We start from the raw sequence: 6,685 nt of genomic DNA on the forward strand, positions 1-6,685 counted from the left end.
GTTTTTGTCCTTTCTGGCAGGCATTGCTCATGTTCCCATTTCAGGACATGTTGACAGGTTCATGACATGGCGTTAGTCAGATCCACATGCTCTCCATGGCAGGAACTAGGGGGAGGAAATACATCTTCATTTGTTTTTCTTCCGCCACAAGAGTGCAGAGTCGAGTCGTTCAGAGATCTCTTTCTTTCTCCTCCTCTGTGACAGGCATGAGATGGGCTTTTTTTTTTTTCTTCTTTTACAAGCCTGGTCCTGCAGTGCCATCTCATGGTTGGCTGTGTGAAATGGCCTTGTGGTCCAAGTTTTCAGGGAAAAGTCTAATCCAAAGTAAAGACCACTTGAACTGTTAACTTTAGCTGGTTCAGTAAAAAGTCATCTGGTCAAAACAAGTGGATGCAAACGCGTCTCACATCTGTTTCAGCACAAGGCGTATTCAGACCCTTTTTATTCTAATTTTTTTTAGGTTTTAATGGGGACCCCCGGGACCGTAATCTCCCAAAGTTTTGGCAAAAATGTTACAACTGGCACTGAGTTTCATACTGACGGACCACTATTACTGCCGACAGTCTGACTTATGCGAAAGTGCTCCAGAGATGAATCGAACAGATACATGTAATGAGAGCCATCTGGGCAGCAGGCACTCTAATGAATTAGTCCCACAGACCCTATCTGGCCATATGCTGCCAAGAACACACACGGTTTATTACGCACTTAACGGGATGCCGGTGATATATCGCGGCGTCGCTCTCGTCTGGTGTCACGCGAGCGGCATCTTTCTTTCTTGCGGCGCTTCTTCTTCGTCACGATTTCGGATTTAAAGAAAAGTCCAGAAAGTTTGGCATGTCATGAACAGGATATTAATTTGAAATCAGAACAAGGGGCTGTTTGCAACATGCGAGCAGCGCTGATGAAATGTCACGGTGGAAACTCCTGATTCGCTTGTGTTTTTTGCACGGTTGTCGTGAATGAAAATCAGAAAAAGTTGTGTAACTTCGGACGTTCAGGGCTGATCAGGGGGTTGCTCAATGTGATTGCAAGATCTGCAGTGAAATGTGATTTTTGGGGGTGTACTTAATGCTTTTGGCATCGATATGCACGGAGCCAGAATAAGATACACGCATAGAAAATCTGGATGGAAGGATTTTGAGCTCCTGGGGTTATGAATGAGATTCTCCGAGCAACCAGAGCGCTCCCAACCTTCACAGCCCTCTCAACCTTGAGCATAAATCGCTTCAAGATGTCTACCAAGCCACCCAATCAGAGCCAATTAGGGCTAGTTACAGGCCTGTAGAGTTTGCCCTTTTCAAAAAAAAACTCAAGCGAGGGAGCCGGGGACGAAGAGAAAGAGAGTCGGAGGGAGAGAAAAAGTGGACGTGTGCTCTCCTCCGAGCAGGGATTTTCCAAAAAAAAAGTGTTTGCAGCATGTCGACCAGCCTCCCTCGCTGTGCTGTGTTTCTAATCACATGTGTCCGAAGGCCGAAGAGTTTGCACGATCGTCTGCTCACGGAGCCTGTCGCGCGACGTTACGTGCGTGCTCGTTGCGTTGGGCTGGGTCGAGCACGCACCACGGGATTGATTTTTTTTTTTATGAACAATAGGAGCAGCTCCCTCCAGAGGGGGAGCGCTGGAGAAGAAACATCTGTATGGCATCAAGGCGACGGAGAGAATGAAGGAGCGTTTAAAGGTGGGAGGAGGAGGAAAGGGAGGATTTTTTTTGGCGTCGGCCTCTGGTGTTTTGGAAAAGTGCAGCGACGCGGGCCTCTCGATCAATAAAAGCGAGCGGGCTGTGCATGTCAGGACGAAATGAATAAGAGATGGAACATTTCTCCGACTCGACCATAGATTATCAAGGCCGTGTATCAAATATTCAGTTTATTCCGCTTCCTGCGGGGGAATATTCAGAGGAGTTTTAAGTGGAGATTGTGTTAACGCAGAGGCATTCTTGAGGTTTCCCAGAACATGATGTAATTACAAGAGAAGGTTGCTGGGTTAACCGTCTGCTTCTGTCTCATCTGGCGTTCTGCTTTCCTCAACAGGACCGAAGATAATGTCATTGTGACATCACATCCTGAGAGCTGTCTCTGCGGCCTCAGGTTTCGTCCTTCACACACGAGGGCGATGCGCTCTACATTGATCAACCCGGCAGAGGCCTCGGCCGTTGCGTTACGCAGAACTGCTGCCTTCAATTTGTCTTCCTGTGTTGCTCTTTCCGACCCAGATCCCTCGGTGCGTAACTGGACCCCGGTGCTGGTGAGGAAACATGCAGCCAGGTCTGTCCCGGTTCACACGGTCTTGTGCAACAGGAGTGGAAGGAAGGTCACCAAGACACCACAAGCCACAAGGTCAGCGGGGGGTGGAATTCGAATACATTTCCATGTTTGTCTTTCATTGATTTCGGGGTCATCTCTGGGTCTGTCTGCTCACGTTCTGGACACACAGGGCGGCGTGCATGCCCGGCAGCGAGGACTCATCGGGCACAGGGAGAATGGCAGGAAACAGAAGAGGAATTTTAGACGTGGGAGTGGCGATGGACGGGCATGTCAACAGGATGACGAGGGAGGAGAGGAGCCCATCGGGCTAAATCGACGGTGTCATCACACACGGAGGGAGGGTTTTTATCATGGTTTCCTCCGCTCCAGCGGTCAGATTGTTACCGATGACCTCGCTTGGGGAAGTCTCTCCAAACAAAAATCACCACATTCAACCTAATCCACTGTTTGTCAGCAATTTTCTCTTAAGAAATTGATCGAATTATTGTGGCACGGATCCCAGAAGATTTTCAGATGACCTCGCTTTGAGCTCCTCTAATGGCATAAAGTCATTACGTTCTCCTCAGCGTCTTCACAGCTGCCAGTCATAGACAAATGAAGAACCCACGTTAAAGGGGAGTTCTGGTATTTTTAAACGTCTGCCCTTTGTTTATGTGTTTTGGCGTGTAAATGACTAATGGTACAAAAAGTTTGGGATTGGTCCAGTGTATCACTTCGGCTGTAATGGCTGCGACGTAATCCTTTTGGGCAACTTCGCCCGTCAAAGTAAATTCACTGAAAGTACCTGTTTGAGCAACTGAACAGCTCAGATTGACAAAATGGAAAAGGCTTTTTTAGTTCAAGAGCAATATAATATAAACAGTCACTGCATCACTCTCGCCAAATACGCCAGACTCCAGTTGCGCAGACACCAAATTTTATCCCCGTAAAACACACTTCGTTAAAACTCGATGGGAGCAAAATAAAATTAACCAGAACCATCTTGGTTCGTCTTTCCACCGTTCCAACAATCATCAGCGCTGGAATGGTGAAAATTAAACCTGCTGAACATGTCGGGAGACAAGAAAGAGATCAGAGAAGCAGCGTGTAGAGCCACAGTATTTCACATCTAATACAGTGATCAAGGGTGTTTTTATGAGTAAATCAGAGGTGATGATTGGGGATGCACCGATCCAGCTTTTTCAGTCCCGATGCCGATGCCGATGCCTGGGCTTTGTGTATCTGTCGATACCCGATACAGATCCGATACCATTGTTGAATTAATAATAAACTGTAAACCGGTCTCAGAAAAATACTTGCGTGATGGAAGAGAGTTCCCTGGCTGTAAGTTTTCCAGTAGGCAGCGGAAGCCCTCATCTTCAACAACTGATATAGATTGAGCATCTAAAACAATGAATTCTAAAACTTTCTGTGTTATTGCCGATGCTTTCAAGCTTTCTGCCGATATCTTTTCGCGTCGTTGATGTGCATCTGCCATAGTTACTGACTGGGCTGTACTGTCTCCTGCTCCTTGGGTTTTGTTGAGCTGCAGGAATTCAGCACGTTTTGGATGTGCTTGATTAAATTGGTAGTATTTTACTTTGCAGTACTTCACCACCACCCCTCGAAACATTTACTTTGCAGACATTGCAAACAACCATCGAACTAGTTGGCGTGGCAAGCGTGGAATATCTCCACACAGCCAACTCTTTGGCTCGCTCCATGTTGCTTAAAGGTTAACTCAACTCTTCCGGCATGCGACACACGTGCTGCTGACGAATGACGTGGAGGATGTGCGGCGACGGAGGGGGAAAAAAAATGGATCAGTCCGTGGATCTGTTAATTTTTCCGATCCCCGATCCAGCTATTTTGTCAATATCAGGGCCGATATCCGATCTTAATATTGGATCGGTGCACCCCTAATGATTGTTAAGACGGAGGTTTATATCTGGACACAACCTTTCCTCGGTTTTGTCAGGAAATTAGAATCCCAATCTGAACAAGTTCTTTTAGTGGACTGGAATAAATATTGACATTACTAAAAATGGCCTTTACATTTCTTTGTGCAGCAAATTTCTATTCCATGCTGTGAAAACTCTGGTTAGGTTAAGGCACACCAACCACTTGGTTAGGGTTAGGAAGATATCTTGTTCTGGCTCTTAATACCCGGTTTTGTCGACACAAACATGGCTGGAAGCTCTCCTTAAAGGTATCCAATGGTGTCGCGCTTACAAATATTCAAATGCGGTCTTGCAGTCTGCGATCACTGGCTCGGCTCCGATGTGACACCGCTGCAATCCCGTCCATCAGGTAAGATGGACTGGATGGTATGACGGGTTCTGTAGGAAAGTGACACACACAGATCAGCTCGTATCCTTGCTATCCTAAAACGCTTACTCCCCAACATTTTATTCCGGCGACCGGGCTGGGACTTGTGACTTACTTTGACGGTCGAAGCTGCCCTCGAGCCATCGCGGCCCGTGTCACGGCTGTCAGCTGAGGCGATCCGCTGAACCAACTCCAGAACCAGTCATTTGGAATCGGTTCGTTGGAATTCCCCTCGGACGAAACAAAGCATATTTGGGTTGAAAGCGGGGATTAAGTCACAAAGCTGAATGGATACAAACTAATAGAGCGCATCCATATAAAAACCTCCCACTCAATGTTAGTATTCGACACATGATATATCGTGACAAGCCGCAGCGCAGAAAGAAGGATATCTGGGTGGAGAGACAGACGAGGGGAAATAAGGCCACCACCGGGACTATTATTGGGAGCAGCGACAACGTATCCGCCGGCTTTTCTCCAAATTCATCAATTTTAGCAAAATGTGAGCATTTAATGTAACCAATACAAGCCCTGTTAATGCGGTACAGCAGCATGTCAGTCGCGCTCCTACGATAGCTCCATCCAGCTGCCTCCAAGAATCACAAAAACCTCCTAAAAATGAACCCAAACAGGTCCCCGAGGGTCAGATTCTGTGCTAGCATGCGCTGATCCTCGTGATGTCCCGCAGTGCGCCCCCCCCCACCACCACCACCATCTCGCCTCACAGAGATTCTTTGTGCATTTCAGCCAAAATAAGTCAAATGTTTGAGATGAGGAGGGTGACTAAAGGGGCGGAGGGGAGGGGAGGGGAGGAAGAGATACAAGTCGGATCTGCCAGGAACTCTCCCCTGCCAGGCTGAGCTAATCAGGATTCTTCAGCTGTAAACAGACACATGCTCCACATTCAAATAAGTGTTAACTGTACGGCACAAACAAACATCACGCCAGAGGGAGAAGTTGGAAGACGGATGTGAAAAACATGTCGAACACACCCGTATATTTATATCACTCTGTCCTGATTCGCTGGCCTTTTTGCTTTTAATTAGGTTTTCGCTCCATCGCGTTGCATTTATTTGTGTTTACACCCCGTCGTAATGTTTTCTGATAGTGTGATAATGAGAGGAAAACTGCCATTGGACAGATTGGCAGCTTTATTCCCATCAGACCGAACGGAAATACTTCGATATCGGCTTTCTTTACATTTGACAAGTAGTGTTCTCCCAGCGTACAATTCTCACAGGATAAAACCGCCAAAAAATATGAATTTGTTCATTATCTGCTGACCCATTTGTTGATGGAAGTCGGTTGAAGTTCTTGTCGTCCATCGAACATTCCTGGAGCTTCGCGGCAGAACAGCATTGCAGCGTTCTCCTCAAAGAACTCCAGCAGACTCCAGGGACTTGTTTTAGAACGTAACCAAAAGCACTGAGAATAAACAGACGATGGATCGATACAGCTCGTTTTACAAAGCTGAAAACCTTTACTGTATAATGAAATATTTTAAAAAAAGCGTTTCAAAACAAGTTGGGTTCCAGGGGCTTCTGAAGACGTTACACCAAAAGAGTAGTATGGAGCCATTTTGTTTTATTTCATTATAAAAATGTTTTGGTTGTTTCTCTTTTTTCCGGTTTTACTTTATTTCTCAGCTAAGGGAACTAAAATAAAAATCCCCAGCTTGCTGTGATTACAAAACTACAGCCAACCTGCCGTCAGCGTGTGATGGATTACATAATGACTGAATTTTTTCATTTTTGGATGAACGTAACTTTTAAGAAAGCAGAGCTGTGTGACGTAGCGAACTGTTTCAATGTTTACGCGTCGTGTTCAAAGCAGAAGTTTCAATTCTAACTGTGAATCTCTCAAATCTTACTTTGAACCTTCTTAAATCATTGCGTCAGGTTTATCTATTGTGCACATTGTGATTTCCAGGTCCCCACGAAACACAAACTTTTAAAAAGCGTCCGCTCTGAGACGTACAGGGTGACCCAGCGGGTGTGCCCCGTTCCCCGGCAGCCGGCCTGATCCTGGCTTGAATCAGTCACATATGGCTGCATTGTTTGACATGCGAGTCTCCAGGCAGTCCCTCAGAAACCCAGCAACGGGGCTGCAGT

Source organism: Sparus aurata, chromosome 7 (genome assembly GCF_900880675.1).
Source record: "Sparus aurata chromosome 7, fSpaAur1.1, whole genome shotgun sequence".
NCBI lineage: Eukaryota > Metazoa > Chordata > Actinopteri > Spariformes > Sparidae > Sparus > Sparus aurata.